The sequence below is a fragment of the Thamnophis elegans genome, chromosome 3 (genome assembly GCF_009769535.1).
Source record: "Thamnophis elegans isolate rThaEle1 chromosome 3, rThaEle1.pri, whole genome shotgun sequence".
NCBI lineage: Eukaryota > Metazoa > Chordata > Lepidosauria > Squamata > Colubridae > Thamnophis > Thamnophis elegans.
Window position 1 is genome coordinate 70,242,554 of NC_045543.1, and position 20,183 is coordinate 70,262,736.

Here is a 20,183-nt window from a genome sequence, read left to right on the forward strand (position 1 = left end):
GAAGTAGAGAAGAGAAGGACGACAGAGGGAAGAAAGAAGGTAGGGAAGAGGAGGAGAGAGGGAGAAGAAAGTGATGGATAAGGTACAAATATGGTGTATGGAGAGCAGAAGAGCCAATAATTGTTTTTGGGTGTTGATGGTAAGATGAATTGATAGAAACATTTAATAATATAATATGATGTTGGTTAGGTAATAGTATACATGTGGTTATAAGTTATGAAAATGAAAAATAAAAACTTTATACAAAATATTATAATAATGTTGTAACCATAATGAATGCATTTGTGGATTTTGCACTCTGTGCAAGTGGGAATATGTGTATGTGTGTTGAATATAAAAACTATTCTATAGCTTGCTATTCTATTTGTTGTCTTTTTACACTGGGAAATCTTTCTGGAATCAAGGAGCTACCAGATAACTTTTGGTAACTATCTCATTACTAATTTAGTTAACCCTGCTTTCATTTTAGTTGGGAAAATCATATTAATCAGTGAGGTGTACTTTTAATTAGTTGTGTGGGAACCGAGAAATGTACTAAACAGACAACTATAGTCAAAATGTGATACAATAAAGCTACACAACTGTTGTATTCTGTCCTGTTGCCTTCTATCATGATCCTGCCTAGAAGCAAAAGTTCTCTGTGCCCTCCCTCCTTCCTCAAGAGTATCATATTTAGAAAAGTTTAGGGCATCATAAGAGTAAAAATAATCTTCATCAGAGACATTAAACAGAGAACAAGTATCTCTGCTTTGGAAACTTAAACCATCTCATCCTTTCTGAAATTACTAGCATTCATTGTTAAATCGCAAGAAAGCAATTTAAGGCTTTTTTCAGAGATCGCTATCATCTCCCTTGAGAAAAATCTATTCATGCAACAAGAGAAAAGGAACTGCAAGAAACAAAGGTATTAGTCATTACTGCTGATATGTCACATGCCTGCTAGTTCAGATATAGGTCGATTTCTTAAGCAAGTTGTTCTGTGATAAAAAATTGAAAGAGGTTCTTATTATTTGCCATAATGCTTTCTTATCAACATACTAGACGGCATGTAATTATCTTGTCCCTTCTTTATAAATACAACAGAGCAAATGTGTAGTCACTGTGTGAATATATGTTCATTTTCTAAACTAAAATATAAGTGTAAATTGTGACCTGTTCTTATAACAGGAAGTGGATAAGCTTACCCTCCATGGATTTGTAATGTTGGCCAGCTAAACCTGAATTTATGGAAAAGAGCATTTAACCTCTGCATTTTGGGGGATGCAATAGTGTCTCTTTCTAATTCCTGCAGAAGGGAAGACGTATGCAGCTATGATATCTTGAATGAGGCAGAATTTCTTTTGCACCATAAAGTTTGCACACAGATTTTTATTGTTTCTTTCATTAATTTTGATCCTATCATTTATCTCTCTCATATCATAATCTATCACCTTTCTATCTACCTATCTACCTTCTGTCATCTATCATCTTTCCATATAATCTGTTGTTAGAAGAAAAATCCAGTCCTGTTCCAAGCCGGGAGAAAGGCGTTGGAAATAAAATGGAGGCTGATTGGAAAGAAGGACGCTGTTTACTGATGAGCAGAGCCAACCACAGCATGCAGTTATGGGACAGCTGAGAAATTGGTTTGATGAATACATGGATTTTTATAGGATTCTGAGATACTGCAGGGGATTGTGCAATGTAGTGAGCCTTGTGTCTAATGGGGGGTTGGGTTAATCCTATTATGTCCTAAAGGTCATATCCTATTCTTAGAATTTTTTTGGGGGGGGGGGGATGTAAATTCTTAATGCCATCATCTGAACCTGAAAGTGTTTTTGTTTTGTTTGTGAATAGTCTGGCCTGGATTTCTTAATGGGCACAAAATATCCATTTCTAAAGACTTCAGGCATCTGCTGGAGGCTGCTGGGGCTGCTTTCTGCCTTTGTTAATCCCTTTCTCTATTTCTCCTTTGGCAAAATATAATATTCTGCCTCTTTTACTATCCCCCAAAATATTTCATTATTTTAGGAGGGGAGGTGGGGCTTCTCACACTGTCTTTCATAATTCTAAGCATTTATAGTTAGTTTCCTAACAACTAGGAAGATATGAGTCATAGCAAACAAGAATTTGAAACTAGTATTTGTCTCTGAAGTATTTTCTGTATTTATAAAGCAAAAGATATTTTCTGCGATGAAGTTAAATACTGAATTCTCATCTTTGGTTGATTTAGCTTGCAGTTACAACATTCGTGATGCCACTTTAGAAACTTCCTTGGCATTTTTTAATAAATGTTGTTCTGTTTATTTTGATACATTTAGATGAAATTCTGGATTACAGCAATTGGTGGGAACCAAATCAGAATGCAGAAAAAAAGACACCCCTCTTTAGAGTTACCTTTAAAGGCATTTCTTGTACCCTATTTTTTTTCTGGTTTCTTTTGCCTAAGGTTAGGCTGATGAGTTTACTTATCATTTATCAAATTTTAAGATATTAATTTTTCAAATTATTTATTAAAATCTAATTTAAAAAGCATAAAAAGTCTTAACCAGTCTCATTTTTAAATCCATAGTACGTACATGATTGAAAAAGATGACATCCCAAAAAATCTTCTGCTCTTTGGGGTATTCTCCCAGAGACTACAGAATGGCTGCAAGGGGAAAACGGGGATTTTAATTCCAAACAGGAATTTAGTAGCGGACAGCTCCTTATGATATTATAGTTTAGATCAGAGTTTAAACAAGATATTCTCCTGCACTTTCAAGATGCTAGATAAGAGTTCACCTCTGGTCACATACGCAAAATGGATTAATTAGCCTAGTTCATCCGATCAGAATGTTTTTCTGACAGACCTAGTTTCTAGTCCTACACATTTATTCTATTTATTCTGCCTTGGGAATCTGCCTTTAAATTCACCTAAATTGAAGAGGTGGTAAATGCCACATTTAGCAAGGCCATGATACTGTTAATGAGGGCCTGTAATACAAAAGTTTTAAAAAAAAGAACATGGAATTACAGTAACATTTAGTCTGGGAAATGCAGATATATTTGTGAAGAAAAATGTTTCTTTATTTCTACCACCTGCTTTATGAAACAGGAATAGATACTATACACAGGCATACTACAGGATGTACAATATTGGGAAAAAATACTGCCTAACAAGAAACAGATGATAGAGAAATGCAGTCATTAGGACCTTTTAGCTGCAGATTGTGTATAACTAATCAAGATTTATAGATGTCAATTATACAGGTTAAAATTAAAGAGAGAAGATCAGTATGAATAAATCCAGTGTGATTAATTTATGGAAAAACATCTGAGTAGTTACAGGGGGGAAAAGAAGAAAGATGTTGAAAACCAAAATGGGAGGAAAATCCCAATTTTTTGAAGAGGCAAAAAAATCCAATTAGATTTCAGAATACAGAAACATGATAGAAAAATTAGGTGGAACAAAGTTTCAGTTTCAAATAAGAAGGGACATAGAATGATATCTCAAATAAAAATGTCATCAAGTAGATTAAATGTGTATATCAGTGACAATAATATATAAATGTTATATTTGGAGAAATGCAGGAAAAATGGTTCCCATTAGCCACTTTTTAATAAAATGTATACCATCCTAAAGGCCATATGAATTCATGGAGATCATTTTAAAAGTTAGTAACAGATGCAGAAATATACCAAACCTAAGATGAAAAATATTAATATAAAGCATAATTAATTGGTCATCTGTTCCTTTATTAGGGGAAACCATAGTATCACCAATTTAAAAAGTGACTTATTACAATTTTTCACACGTATGACTAGCATTCCCCATTGTCACGTGATTAAAATTCAGACATTTGGCAACTGACTTACATTTATGATTCAGTTTCCGGGTGATCCCCTTTGACAAAAGTCAATGAGGTAAACCAGATTCACTTCACAACCATGTACCATATTTTAGGAATATAAGGTGCACCTTTTTCCCTCAAAAAAGAGGGTGAAAATCTGGGTTAAACATTGAATACAGCATTTTTTGCCTCCCGAAACCCCGCACCCTTTGCAAAAATGGCTGTGCATAGCCTTTAGGAGGTTTCCAGAGGGCTTGTGGGGGCTAGGGAGCAAAAATGAGTGAAAATGCCTTTCAATACAGACCATCTTTGACACCTAATGGCCTCCATTAGAGAACTTTGAGAAAGACATTTTGTGACCTAAAGTTCAGCCAACTTAAGCTGTAATGGTCATTAGTGTTTTTTTTTAAAAAAAGACTGTTTTGTCACAAGTACACTTATTTTACTCACTGGAGAAAAGCCTAATGCTGGGAAAGATTGAGGGCAAAAGAAGAAGGGGGCGACAGAGAATGAGGTGGCTGGATGGAGTCACCGAAGCAGTAGTTAGGCATGAGCTTAAATGGACTCCGGGGGATGGTAGAGGACAGAAAGGCCTGGGTGAACGTTGTCCATGGGGTCGCGATGGGTCAGACACGACTTTGCAACTAACAACAACATACACATATTTATTTTATAAGAAATAAAAGAGAGTGGCAAACTTTTATGTCTTTTGTTCATATATTTTGAACCTCTATTGTAAATCCTTCAGAAGATAGGGGAATGCCACAAAGGAGAGATACCTTTGTTTACTCAATGAAAGGTTAACAAGCAAATGCTTTGCCTGAGATCACTCTTCTGAATTTATGTAGAATAACTCCAGATAGTTTTATTTCATATTAGGAAGAATTATTAGATAGCAGTTTGGGAACAGCAATTTGGAATTAGAATTCTTTATTGTCCAAATGTGATTAGACACACAAGGAATATGTCTCCGGTGCATAAGCTTTTAGTGTACATACAACAATAGTGATAGGTAATTATCATAGTTATTGTAAGAATACATTAATCATAAAAAATTAGCTAAAACACTTAGTGATATCCATGGATACTAAATAAACAATCAACATACATCATATTAGGATACTAAGTAAACAATAAAAAATGTAAGATACAAACATAAATAAACAATAATATAATCATAAGAAGATAGAGATGAGTAATGATGGTAATACTGCCTTTCTACATAGTTTGACAGTATTTCTTGGGGAATTAGTTGTTTAGCAGAGTGATAGCATGTGGGAAAAACTATCCTTGTGTCTAATTGCTCTTTCGTGCCCTATAGCATCATTTTGAGTTTATGTCCAAGATATGAGGGGTCTGTAGATATTTTCACAGCCCTCTTTCTGGCTCATGCAGTATATAGATCCTCAATGGAAGGCAGATTGGTAGCAATTTTTTTTTCTGTAGTTCTAATTATCTGTTGAAGTCTATGTTTTTCTGTAGTTCTAATTATCCGTTGAAGTCTATGTTTGTCTTGATTGGTTGCAATGCCAAACCAGACAGTTATAGAGGTGTAGATGGTGTACTCAATAATTCCTCTGTAGAATTGTATCAGCAACTCCTTGGGCAGCCTGAGCTTTCTGAGTTGGCACAGTAAAAACATTCTTTGTTGTGCTTGTTTCTAAAACTTGTTTCCAGAACTTAAATAATATGAAAAATGAAAGACGAATGATGATAATGATACTGTAATTTATGTAAAGTTGTCCTTTCTAAGTATAGAAAGCGGTGAAGTCTTCCCTACTTAATATGTCTAGACTTTCTTCATTTTGTTATCCATGTACCATGGATGGATGGATGGTGGGAAAGAGAGAGAGATAGAGATGCAATAATTTCCTGCAAATAAAGAACTGGAGAGAACAAATTACAAACATCTGCAAATAGAAGTAAATGACTGTGGCAAAAGAAAGCAAAAATAGTAATAAGAGGTGTCTTACTGTAGGTGTAATCCCAAAGCATCTGGAACACCACTTGAACACTATCAACATTGACAAAATCACTATCAGTCAATTGTAAAGAGCAGCTTTACTTTGAACAATTTACATTCTGCAAAGATACCACTGAACATCAACATCTGCTTATCCCAGGGCCTTCGGAAGGAATCAATAGCTGGTTAAAAATGTCAGATCCTGTCTAAACATCTGGTTGACTGTGCCATAAAAAAGCCATAAAAAAGTCTTAATAGAAAGTGGTCACTATTCTGACTAGATCTAACTTCCTACTTCTCTGAACATTGGGCAAAAAAGACACTTGAGTGGTTAGGGCCCTTTCAGCTAGTGAGTTAGGGCCCTAGTGGTTAGGGCCCTTTCAGCTAGTTAGGGCCCTTTCAGCTAGTTAGGGCCCTTTCAGCTATCAATAAAAGATTTTGCTACATTGCTTAGTTTGCTCTGTTTACTTTATCAGATTCCTTTATCAGTTGAGACCAAGATAATGAGGCACATTTGAAAAGAGCAAAGGAATTTTGCTTCCTCAGGGGGAAAAAAAGGTTATTACCAGAGTTTGAAGAACTCCATATATACTTTTTAGAGGAAGTAACTGAGAAAGTGGGGAACCAGACATAGTTTGAACTACCTCCATAGCTCTCCAAATTATGGAGGGAAACCAAATTGAAGGTTGAATATGGTTTGCATATAATGCTGAATAAAAGAGGAGAACTTAAATGAGGCATTTTAGAATCAGGAAAGGAGCCTTCTGTTTGTTACCTATTACCCATGTGCTCCTAAGAAATAGCGAATGATGGAGAACAACAACAAAAAAAGGAGAATGCTATGGTCTTCTCAGGATACTTACCAGAAGAAAAGTAACCTGCCTATTTTTTTTCCAACAGGGCATTGAATTAGAGTGGCCTTTGACTCTATACAACAAAGATCTCTTTATACTCTTACCTTTACACTGTTTCCTAGACCGCACTGAGGAATTTAGGTCAGACAGTCAGAACATCTGGGGTCTGGTAGGCATAAGTGGAATGTTGAGAACATGGAATTTTATCTCCTCTTGTGAAATGGGAGATTTGCAAACTTGTGAGATGGTGGCCAAGGATTGACACAGCCGGGGACAAGAGTTGTACGGGGCAGGAAGCTATCAAGGCTGATAGTCCTAGTGGCATTGGAAAAAACAGCTTTAAGAGAAAGATGGGTGAATGGAACTGCTGGGTCTTTGTATGAAATAAAGTTTCTCTCCCTATTATTGAGTCTGTCATCGGCACCTCTCTAACTGTCTGGTTTGGTTCTGCAACCCAACAAGACAGACACAGACTTCAGAGGATAATCAGAACTTCAGAAAAAACAATTGCTACCAACCTGCCTTCCATTGAGGACCTGTACACTGCATGAGTCAAAAAGACGGCTGTGAAAATATTTACAGACCCCTCGCATCCTGGACATAAATTGTTTCAACTCCTACCCTCAAAACGATGCTATAGAGCACTGCACACCAAGACAACTAGACACAAGAACAGTTTTTTCCTGAACACCATCACTCTGCTAAACAAATAATTCCCTCAACACTGTCAAGCCATTCACTACGGCTGCATTACTATTAATCTTTTGATTGTTCCTAGCACCCATTGTCCCCCACTTATAACTACAGGACTCTAACTTTGTTGCTTGTATCTTTACGATTTATATCAATATTGTTTCCTGATTGCTTATTTGTACCCTATGACTGTCATTAAGTGCTGTACCTTATGATTCTTGATGAATGTATCTTTTCTTTTATGTACACTGAGAGCATATGCACCAAAGACAAATTCCTTGTGTGTCCAATCACACTTGGCCAATAAAGAATTCTACTCTGTTCTATTCTATTTCTTTGGACAGTTATGATTTTTCTGTGGAAACTAGAGTTTATTACTTCTCACATCCCACAGCTTCTAACTCTTCTAATTAGTCCTGGAAGCTTTTTTTCTTTGCCCAGAGTTCAAAATATAAGTTGACCTTGCACATTCCAGGAACTTCACATCAAGGGAAGAAGTGAGAAGCACCTTCATCTGGTGTCATTTCATCAAATTATCTTTCGGCATGAGAAGCAAAGGTCGAAAGCAGCTGAGGTGCCCTCAGGTGGTCTCTTTTAGTATTGCAAAAGATTCAGAATATACAGTGGATTTATTAAAACCCAACAAAGCAAAGATATGCTACATTGCATTCTACACTAAAACTATTCTTTTTCAGAGTATAAAAAAGTGCAATCATATTATGGGGTTTCTCTATCATGGCAAAATGCAGACAGCTCAAATAACATAAAAATGAAATGTTCTTTTGATTGTTCTATTATGCTAGTAAAATATTACATCCTATTAATTTTTAAAAGATGCAGTCTAAATGTAGACGTTGAGGAGAACTGTTGTAATAAGCTCTTCTACACCATTTTTATTTAATAGCGATATATTTTTTTTTAAAAAACAGTCCATGGTTTGAATTCCACCTATTATTGAAAGTTTAGTTGAAATGCAGGTAAAAGAATTATAAAGATGGAAATAGATGTAGAGTTTTCAGCGATTAACACTTGGCAGAGCAAGCTGAAGATATCCAATCACAATCTTTATCACGATAATAGATTGTTTAAATATTATTTTTTTCTAAATTTTTATGCATCTATATCACATATTCCCTTTCAGAGTAAGCTGCACTTTGAAAATCACGTTAAAAAGTGAAGAAGTTGACACAGGAAATTAAAGGAGATAAGCCTAAAGAAAAAGAAATCTAATTAAATCTAGTTTACACTAATAATATTCACCATTGAAATCTTCACTATTAATTTCTACTCGTTTCTCTTGTTGCTAACCATCCTTTCTTCTACTCAATTCATACATGTATTTTGTTTTTTAGATTCTCGTATCTCTCTCTCATTACCTTCATCGGGCCATAACTTTCTGAGTGTTTCCTTTCCTCTTAGCCTATTCATTCTTCCTTCCAGCATGGCTGACAGTGGAATTCTGGGAGTTGAAGTCCACATGTCTTAAAGTTCCTGCAGTTGAGAAACTGCTTCATTTATTTTCTCTGCAGGACCAACACACTTCTGTATGCTTTTTTTTTACACTAGTATCTCACTTTTGTATTTCAGCCACATTCATTCAATATCCATTCATTTGTGAATCTATTTTATTTTATTAAACATACTTCTTCAATATCCCATGGCAAAGGTCCTTTCCAGGTTTATTCTGTTTGACTGATTAATTGATTGATCGATTGATCACAACTTAGTATAGTTCTCCTTACATATCCAAATAAATTGGCATCTTGAAGAATATACTTTTGATTTTGGTTGGTTATATTGCCTATATTTATGCACGTTAATGAATAGGTTAAAATCTGCTGCATGATACATTTAATGCAGCTGTTAAAATAACTGAATCTTTTTTCAAACAGCCTATTTTCCATGTGCGATTTCCATGGTTCATTATACTACAGTCTCATCCTAGTATTATTGTTCCTTTGTTTCATCTGGCACATTCTCATTACTACAACAACTCATACATAAAATATGATAAAGGAATGTTTATTTAGATATAAAATCATACACCAAATGGAAATGAAACCTATGACAAAGAAATAGTTACAGTTGTCCAAATAAACTAAAAAATGTCTTATTCTCCATTGTGTGCGTTACAAATACATGAGTAAACTAATAATAGTGCTTCCACGGTAGGTGGCTCAGAAGAGATCTCTTATAATTAAGTCTCGGGACCATATGTTTCTGTTGACATTAAAGTGCTTAGTTCCAAATGAGTCAGCTTCATTCAAGCATCTTAGTTCAAGAGTAGGTGATTAGATCTTAAGCTGAAAACCTATTAGTAGGTAAGCATTTACACAGTAGTATTAAACGAATAGTGCAATTATAGTGCAATTGCAGACAGATACTTTATATCTAGGTCTGGAAACCTAATTATTGTTTCATATTTTGGACATTGAAAATCTAAGATAACTTTTCAGGTCTGATCACATTCTTAATAATTTGAATTGGATTATCATTCTGATCATAAATCATTCTGATAATAAGAACCAAGGATCAAACTGTGTACTACAGAATAGACTGGGAGATATATCAAAATGTTTTCAAGGAAGGTGATATACTGCACCCCTTAGTCACCTAACATAGGTACTACTTCCAGAGGAAGACAATTATCTGCAATCATAAGTGGGATTTAGAGATCATGATTTCTTCTAATGATTAGGTGACATTACATCTTTGAAGATATTGGGCTTTTAGACATATTGTTCCATCTAAAACATATTCCCAGTTTGGTTACCAAAACTCCAATAGATTTTTGTTTATTTTAATTTCCTGCTAAGCCAGAAGTCTGCTTTGATCTTAGTAGAAGGAAATTGAAAAGTCGGCCTTTGCCTTTTCAGAACCAAGGAAAGATAGGAGGGTTAGATTTGAGGTCTTTCCTTGAAGTATCTGATACTTCCAGAAAGTATCTGATACTTCAAAATCTAACACACACTTAGCATGTTATCAGTGTCTTGCCACATATTCTAATTTACAAACTGCATAGCCATTCAAAGGCGTAATTCTGGGATTGGTTTGATTCTTTTGATCTCCTTCTGTTTGTAATTCTCCAGCATATAAATAGTTTTAGAAAAATTAATGGCTTCCATGAATTTTTATGTTATTTTGTTTAATCTTATTACAGAGTTTACCTATGAATCATCTTAACACATATAGGCAGACAGTCCGGCTAAGTCTGTGGATGATGCTAAATTATTCAGGGTGGTTGAAGCCAAAAGTCACTGTGAAATGTTCTAGCGGGACCTCCCTAAATTGGATGTATGATCAACCAAATTTAAATAATGTAAAGTGAGTGCATTGGGGCAAAAACCTTCACTGACACTCCAATGGGTGTCTAAGCCGCCTGTAACTAAGCAAGAAAAAGAACTTGACATTGTAATGGATCGCTCAATTAAGATGTCAACGCACCATGCGTTAGCTGTGACAAAGGAAATTCCATGCTAAGGATCATTAGCAAAGAGAGTGAAAGTGACAACACTAACACAGTAATGCCCTTATACAACTTTATTGTTTGTCCCCATCAGGAATACTGTGTGAGGCTTCAGTTTTTGTATAATAAAAGTATAAAAAGATCAAAAAAAGAACAACCAAGATTAAGGATATCAAATTCAAGGCCCAGGGCCCGGATCCAGCCTGTGGGGTACTTAGATCTAGCCAGTGGTGCTACAGTGGAAACAGCGAAGTACCAGCCCGCAGGGCCTCTGCCAGCGAAAATGGCCTCCCAAGCTCTGTTTTTGGCTGCCACAGGCTCCTGCAACCCTCTGCCAGTGAAAATGGAACTCAGGAGCCTGTTTTCACTGGTAGAGTGTTTGGGCCGCCACAGGTGCGCCCGACAGGAATGATATCAACACCTTGACCAAGATGATCAGGAGTTAAACTTTTCTTGTGAGACAAGATGAAATTTGGGGTTCTTTAGGTTAGAAAAAAAAATGTTTAGGAAGGCAATGATAGAGGTGTATTACAGGTGAAACTCTAAAAATTAGAATATCGTGCAAAAGTTCATTTATTTCAGTAATGCAACTTAAAAGGTGAAACTAATATATGAGATAAGACTCATTACATGCAAAGCAAGATAGTTCAAACCATGATTTGTCATAATTGTGATGATTATGGCTTACAGCTCATGAAAACCCCAAATCCACCATCTCAGAAAATTAGAATATTACATGCAATCAATAAAACAAGGATTGTATATAGAACAATATTGGACCTCTGAAAAGTATAAGCATGCATATGTACTCAGTACTTGGCTTGGGCCCCTTTTGCAGCAATTACTGCCTCAATGTGGCGTGGCATGGAAGCTATCAGCCTGTGGCACTGCTGAGGTGTTATGGAAGACCAGGATGTTTCAATAGCGGTCTTCAGCTCTTCTGCATTGTTCGGTCTCATGTCTCTCATCTTTCTCTTGGCAATGCCCCATAGATTCTCTATGGGGTTCAGGTCAGGCGAATTTGATGGCCAATCAAGCACAGTAATCCCATAGTCATTGAACCAGGTTTTGGTGCTTTTGGCAGTGTGGGCAGCTGGAAAATGAAGTCAGCATCCCCATAAAGCTTGTCTGCGGAAGGAAGCATGAAGTGCTTCAAAATCTCCTGGTAGATGGCTGCGTTGACCCTGGTCTTAATGAAGCACAGTGGTCCAAAATCCTGTTGCTCCTTGGTCCAAAGTCCTCTTTTCTGATAAGAGCACCTTTTGCCAAAAGCACCAAAAACTGGTTCAATGACCATGGGATTACTGTGTTTGATTGGCCTCTCCATTCTTCTTCCATACTCTGGGTTCTTGGTTTCCAAATGAGATGCAAAAGTTGCTCTCATCAGAAAAGAGGACTTTGGACCTCTGAGCAACAGGAGTTTGGACCACTGTGCTTCATTAAGACAAGTCAACGCAGCCAACTACCAGGAGATTTTGGAGCACTTCATGCTTCCTTCTGCAGACAAGATTTAACGGGGTGCTGACTTCATTTTCCAGCTGCCCACACTGCCAAAAGCACCAAAACCTGGTTCAATGACTGTTGGATTACTGTGCTTGATTGGCCAGCAAACTGACCCACAATTATGACAAATCACAGCTTGAACTATCTTGCTTTTCATGTAATGAGTCTTATCTCATAGTTTCACCTTTTAAGTTGCATTACTGAAATAAATCAACTTTTGCACGATATTCTAATTTTTCGAGTTTCACCTGTATTTCATGCACAGCAAGGAGAAAGTAGAGAAGAAGAAGGTTCTCTTCTCAAAACATGAATAGGAGGAGATTTAGAATAGAAAAAATAAAACATTTCTCCACAGAATGCAATTTGGATAGCTTTAAAAGGGAGATTGAATACATTTATGGAAGGTTAGTCTATTAAGGGCTACAGGTCTTGAATATCCGTGTTATTTCAAGTTAGAGGTCCTTGGTGCTCGCTGAGCTTGGTTGTTTTCTTGCAGATGTTTCATTATCCAAACTAGGCAACATCATCAGTGCTACTAACTTTTATATGCTACTAGCACTGATGAAGTTACCCAGTTTGGATAATGAAATATCTGTAAGAATATAAGCAAGCTCAGAAAGCAGCAAGGACCCCTCATTTCAACCCTGAGCTACAAATATTCTTCATTGGCCTGAAGGCAGCGTGCCTCCACGTTACAAAGAACAGTGGTGGAAGCCATGCAGTATCTCCATCGTTTGCTTCCAAGCCCCCCATGTACATCACAGATTTTTCTTTTCATAAATCTTTAAATTCTGTGGGGACGTCCTTCTTTTCTGATGGACTGCTATAACTATTTTGGTTTCTTATTTATGTATGTGTTTTTAAAAACATTAAGTTAGTCTAGCCAGTATATTATAATCATGCTTTAGTTTTGATCCAAAACCACCAATACATATGCATTCAATTTAATGTATTTCTACATAATCAGAAAATGCATTAGATCAGTGTTTCTAAGCCTTGGCAATTTTAAGAGAGGTGGACTTCAACTCCCAGAATTCCCCAGCCTGCTAAACTGGTTGGGAAATTCTGGTAGATGAAGTCTACCTCTCCTAAAGTTGCCAAGGTTAAGAAACACTGCATTAGATTATCCATTAAGGGTCCTAGATCAGCAACCCTATTATATTTTGAAGCAGCAATTTATTGGCAGCAATTCACTTTTGAAGGGCTCTCCGAAAAACTAAATGTGCTCTAGCTTTAAGTATATGTAAGAGTTATTTTATTTGAAGGTGGGATTGGTTCTATTATCTTATATCATTAACGCAACAGATACCATACAACATAAATGTTGCTAATATGGTAATGGAAAAAGCATACAGTGCTCTATGTTGTTTTATATAATTCAATAAAATCTAATATTCCAAAACAAACATTATTTTGAGAGGACAGGATTTTCACGCTTTCATGCCCATCAAATATTTTGATCATTTTGCTGAGAGTGTTTTAAAATGTATTCCTAAGAGTAAGAATTTATCAAGACTACTACACTTAAAAGTTGAAGGCTGCATAATAGATCAGATGTGTTTAAGAGACGCTCTCTGTAAATACAACTTGATGTAACATATGTATTATTAATGGGCTTTTGAAAAGCGCTGCCAAGGCACACTAGATCTGATGACACAAAGGAAGAATTAAAAAGCCACGACTGTTTGCTTCCTCTGTATTTAGTGATAGCAATAGTCCAACATGTATGTGGTATAACCAAGTCCTGTCTTCTTAGGCTGTCATTCAGTTTCTTAATTTAAATGTTGTTTCCTCCTCCTCTTCCTCCTTCTCCTCCTCCTCCTCCTCCTCCTCCCCCCCCTCCTCCTCCTTAATCCCACACTATGGCAGGATCCACTTATTGGCAAAGCCATCTCCATTTGGCTCAATCCAGAGCATCTTGAGGGGTGACACCCACACATTTCATTCACATTAATCTAAATTCATATGCTTTTGACTTAAACAGGTTTTATTCTTAATGATGTTTGTTTAGTAGGTGCTCTTAAACTCTGCCCATCCATGACCCCATTTTAGTACTTTGGATAGCAGTAGATGTAATATTTCAAATGTTATAAGCAGGATAGATGATTTCTTAAATTTAAATACTGTACATCCTTTTCTATTCAGAGCGGTTTGTGCAAGAAGTTTGTGACAGAACTTAGCTGCAGATTTAGGTTTAATTCATTTGTTTGCTGAATGTATAAGTCACCTGGTAGCATCATGCAGACATTGCTAGCCACTTATTATATTAAGATGACCTCACACTCTCATACCAGTCTATACTGTTTTAAGTGTTTTAAGGCATTTGTATCTCCACTGGAGAAATGGATCACAAGCTCTTACGAACAACTTACTGAATCTTCCCTGGGGTTTGACGTGGGTTCTAGAATATATTCATAAATTGCTCATCCAAGGAGCTTATATTTGGATGTGGTTTATTTGTTTGTTGAAATCAGGGGTGGGCTTCAAAAATTTCAGCAACGGGTTCGCTGTCCTGTTGCTATGTGGCTGTGATCATCATGGGCATGGCCTAGTTGGCCTCCTGCACAACAGTGGGGAGGGGGGATTCGCCCTCCCCAGGCTCCAGAGGCTTTACTTGAGCCTCTGGAAGGGTGAAAACTGCTCCCCCAGGCTCCAGAGGCCCTCTGGAGGCTGGAAACAGGCCTGTTTGTGGACTTCTGGAACCTCTGGTAGGCCCATTCCCCCCCCCCCTCCGTGAACCTCCATGTGAGCCCTGCACTTACCTGGCATGATGAATGGGCCATGTGGAGACTCCTGGGAGGGGTAGGGTGGGCGTGGCCAGCCAGCGGTGGCATTTGAGGGTTCGCCAAACTGGGCAGAATCCTAGCTAGAGGATTGCCCAGACCCATGCAAATACCCAGCAGCCCAGTCCTGGTTCAAATCCAATCCTGATTAAGGTCTTCTGTGGCTCTATGGCTTCATCTGAGTCCCAGAATTCTTAGCAATGGCTGTACTGGTGGTAGAATTCTGAGAGTTCAAGTCCAGATATCTGGAAAATTGCCAAAGTTGGGAAACCCTGAACTAATGGCTCAATTTTTTTATCACATACAGAAGACTTCAACATATAAGATCATCAGGAATCACTTTCCTCTAACTTGTACTCATGAGAAAGTTTAACTGACTCAATGAATCTTTATGTCTTTTTAGCAATCTTAATTGAGTATGCAACCACTTTCATTACTCTATATATTAATTTTAAACCCAGGTTTCCCAAAAAGTTCATTTTTATTGGGAAAAGTGTGCTGTAGTCTAAATCCTTTTGAAAGACACTTCCAAATATTGTCTCTGTGGTATGACACCCCTACCTCTACAATATATTTACTCTGGACTATAATTGTCTGGGGCAAACACATTGTAAAGGCCAACTGTCAGATTTGTACCGCTGGCTGTGATATCAAGATATAACAGTTTTCAAAATAGCCCATAATTGTTGCAGGCCTGTTTGAAACTTGCATGATTGATGCGGCACTAAATTAAATTGAAGGGTATTATTTGTTTTAATAAAATGGTATGGTTTCACTTCATTACCGTTGGCTATTATTGCAAATCAATTTTGTTATACCCCAAATCATCTCTGCTGGAATCTTTGTGAAACATTTAGCATGTTTCCTGGTTCAATTTGACATCTATTCTTGATAAGTCTTTATTTTACAATGGACCATTTTTCTTCACTGAAACATATGTAGCATTCTCATTAGCAAAACTGACACATTCCTATCAAAACTTCTAAAAGGGAAACAGTGATTGCTGTAATTGTGAAATGTGTGAGACTCATGTAGCATAATTAAAGAGCGCACTGTTATTATCTAGTCTCTATCTGCGAAGTGTTTCTCTGGGTTAAAACCATTTCTAGCTTTAAAGAAAGCATCATTTGATATATACAGTAGCAGCAAGAGAGCAGTTTCCTTCAGTCCCTACTTGTTAATTAGAACTGTTGTGTTGGTTGATCATCTCTTTGCTGCTCTTGTTAAAAAGATTTTTTAACAACAGTTCATCTGATCAGATGACACGACGACGATGCAATGGTAGCAGGCTGTTATGGTAACCTGCACCTCCAAGACTTTTGTGACATCTCCCCCAATTGACCCCGATCTAAAATTTGAGGATGGACTTTTCTGACATTCTGGACTGTGATGGCGAACCTATGGCACGTGTGCCTGAAGTGGCATACAGAGCCATGTCGCCTGGCATGTGTAGTGTCACCCATTCTTCTTCTGGGTTTTTGGTGCGCATGCACGTGCAATGATCAGCTGTTCTTTATGCGTGCAGCAGTGCCAGAAACTGGAAGAGCTGGTCTTCCATTTTCTGGTGTGAGCATGTGCGCTGGCCAGCTGATCGTCATGCATGCATGCGCACCAATAACCGGAAGACTAGCTGGCCAGCGTGCATGCGCACATAGGAAACTGAAAGTTCATTTTCTGGCATGCACATTCCCCTCTTCTGGGTTGCATCCCAGACGCACATGAATGCACTTCCTTTTCGGCACTTGGTGCTGAAAAAGTTCGCCATCACTGCCATAGGAGATTGGCATATCTCTTGGTTTAATAGAATAGAACAGAATTCTTTATTGGCCAAGTGTGATTGGTGTTTGGTGCATATGCTTTCAGTGTATATAGAGAAAAATAAAATTGAATACATTTATCAAGAATCATAAGATACAACACTTAGTGATAGTCATAAGTTACTAATAAGCAATCAAATTATACTAGGAAACAAATAAAACAATATAAATTTTAAAGATACAAGCAACATGGTTATAATTATAAGTGGAAAGAAATAGATACTAGGAAAGGGATAGGTACTAGGAGGGAAGAGAAGAATAATGGTCATATAGTCTTAGTAGATAATTTGACAGTGTTGTGGGGATTAATTGTTTAGCAGAGTGGTGGCATTCAGGGAAAAACTGTCCTTGTGTCATTGTTCTGGTGTGCTGTGCCCTATAGTATTGTTTTGAGGGTAGAAGTTGAAATTATTTATTTCCAGGATGTGAGGGGTCTGTACAAAACAAAGTATCAAAAAATGCTCAATTCGTTGTGGCTCCTGAGATCCTTCAGAGTAGATCTCAATCATCCCAAAGTGGCTTCACATTTTGTGAATGTTTAAAGTTGTTCTGCTCATAACTGGGAGGAAGGGTATTTTCTGAAGCTCCTTCAGCTAATGCAGGACTTTCAAACTCGTGGCCCACGGGCTGGATGCGTCATGTGCTGACCATGCCCATGCCCAGTTTAGCGAAGGGGAAAGAAGTCACGATACAAGGAGATTTTGGATGGCAGGTAAAGCAATAAGAGAGCAGCTCTACATTTTGCCTGTATAATTATCAGGGTGGATCTCAAAAATGTCAACAACGGGTTCTCTGACGAATTGCTTGGTGGGCGTGGCCATGATGGGCATGGCCTAATTGGCCTCCTGCACCACAGCAAGAGGGATGGGGTGGGCGGGACCAGCCAGGGGTGGGATTTGGAGGTTTTCCGAACTGGCCATAATGTTAGCTACGGGTTCTTCCGAACCTGGGCGAACTTGTAGCAGCTCACCCGATTATAATTATATATAATCTAATTATGCCTATAATTATTATTAGACACCAAGAATCTAAAGAGCTTTCTCATCCTAAGGAAACCAAATGCGCCTGTGTTATATTGACCATATCTCACTGATCACTTAAGATTGTTAATGCTCCATGTGTGATAGAGTATTAATGTTACTGTTACTCTTTAGCAGCAATGTCCAATGTCCATGCAATTTTATTTATTTATTTATATTAACTTTAATGCTATCCATCTCACTGCCAAGTGGCTCTTTAGAGTTAGAGTTGTCTTTCTAATGTCAAAAAGAACAAAAGGCTGGAACAAAATGATGATAACTTAATTTGCTTCCACTAAATGAGAATATTTGTAGTTCAGGGTTGAAATGTGGGGTCCTTGGTGCTCTCTGAACTTGGTTTGTTGCAGAGGTTTCATTAGCCAAACTAGATAGCATCATCAGTACTCTTATTAATTGGCTTATTTCTCATGCGTTTTCCTCCAAATCCATTCTTATTTTGCCTTCATTTTATTTTTATTTATATAAATGTCCACCTTGGGTGGCACACATAATTAATGGAACAAATACCAAATAATCAAAATAATTAAGAACAAAATGTTGTTTATAGCTTTCATAATATTTATGAATGTTTTCAACTTGTAATCTATTATTTAAAATAGTTTTAAAATAGCCAAAAGAATAACATTCCTTACCTACTTTTTCCTATTTGTTTTCTATTGTTACTAAACAGTTATTAAATAGTTTTTCTCAATCGTCAATGCTATGTTTTTCTTAAAACTATAAAGTCACAAAAGTTTTGTTTCAGTTTCATATTTTTCTTAAGCTACTCAAGGGGTTCAAACCTGTTCTTGGCATAAGCTCTGCATATTTTTGTGCCCCTCGAAATTTTGCTCCTTTCCTTATTGCTCATTGGTTTTCCTAAAAGAGAAAAAGAAAAAAAAACAACAACCAGGGAAATGAAGTCAATCTTATTTGGAACTGAGGAGATATTCAAAGGCAATATCTTTGTATATACATTTGCCAGTAGGTGGCACTAAAAACGCAGACGTCATCATTTAGTCTACATACGAAAAAAAGCCACGGTGATCCCAGTTCCAGTTAGCTCGCCGTGATCGTATAGTGGTTAGTACTCTGCGTTGTGGCCGCAGCAACCTCGGTTCGAATCCGAGTCACGGCACATTAGAAGGAGCAAGTTTTTAATCCTAAACGTTCTCTTATCTTGCTTAAGAGTTTTCTAATTTTAAGAAGTTATTAAAAAAAAAAAGTTTACAGAAACTATTCCAGAGAATGTGGTTATGAGCAAGGGGAGGCCACCCATATCCCCTTCCCTGCCTATTTAAAGATACTGTCTATTAGTTATAAAATAGCCACAGTTCAGCTCTCCAAATATTCAGTCAGATTATTTATTATTCACATGTAAAATAATTGCTGTTTTTTAAAAAAACAATTATTTATCATGTGCATTAGGGTCTACTTATAACATGGCTATTAACTCCCAATTGTTTCTGAAGAGATCAGTGGAGCCTATGGCTTTTGAAACACATACAATAAACTTTTTTTTTTAAACTTTCACCGGTTTTTGCTTTTAACTGCTGGAAATAGTTCCATGGCCCAATCTCCTCAGGGGCAACTGGCACTTGACACATTTGCAGTATTAGAAATTATATAAATATTATATATTATATATTATATAAAAATAAATTTTCTTTAATGTTGTTATTATTTTAAGAAGAATAACAGGAAAAAGACTCCTTCCCCTTTTGATGCTTTTTTTTCCTGCCGTGACTCGGATTCGAACCGAGGTTGCTGCGGCCACAACGCAGAGTACTAACCACTATACGATCACGGCAAGCTATTGGAGAAGCTGTTTGCACATGCTTGATTTGCAACCCCCTCTAGCAGAGCTGTGAGACTACTGCCCTCTAGTGTCAATCAATATGATTGAAACTTCACCCCAATTGTCCACTTATTTTATTTCATTTCATTTTTAAAAATCACTTTCATTACTTTTATCTTACTATAAGGATTTTTTTTTTCGTTCCTGTGGTGGCACATATTGCATTTCACACAAATATAACTTTATGCTATTATTTTTAATAAAATACATTAACATTATGATTCTATATGATTTTCACTTCTCCTTTCTGATGAAGATTGAGAATAGGAGGGATTTAAAATATTAATTCCATAACATCAGACATCTGCAAAGGGATTTTTTAAAAAAATCAGGGACCACAGTGCAAATAAAAATAATTAAAGGAAGAACAGGGCCTCTCCTTTAGGCCTCAGAGACATTAAGATAAACTTATCAA

General features: G+C 36.9%; 2 non-coding genes across 2 annotated transcripts; one reads left to right on the forward strand and one right to left on the reverse strand.

The window, feature by feature from the left end:
• Positions 1 to 18,976: 18,976 nt before the first annotated feature.
• Positions 18,977 to 19,048, forward strand: TRNAH-GUG. Its single transcript has one exon. It is a non-coding gene; the product is annotated as a tRNA-His (tRNA).
• Positions 19,049 to 19,648: 600 nt separating this feature from the next.
• TRNAH-GUG lies at positions 19,649 to 19,720 on the reverse strand. The gene has a single exon. It is a non-coding gene; the product is annotated as a tRNA-His (tRNA).
• Between the last annotated feature and the right edge of the window lie 463 nt (positions 19,721 to 20,183).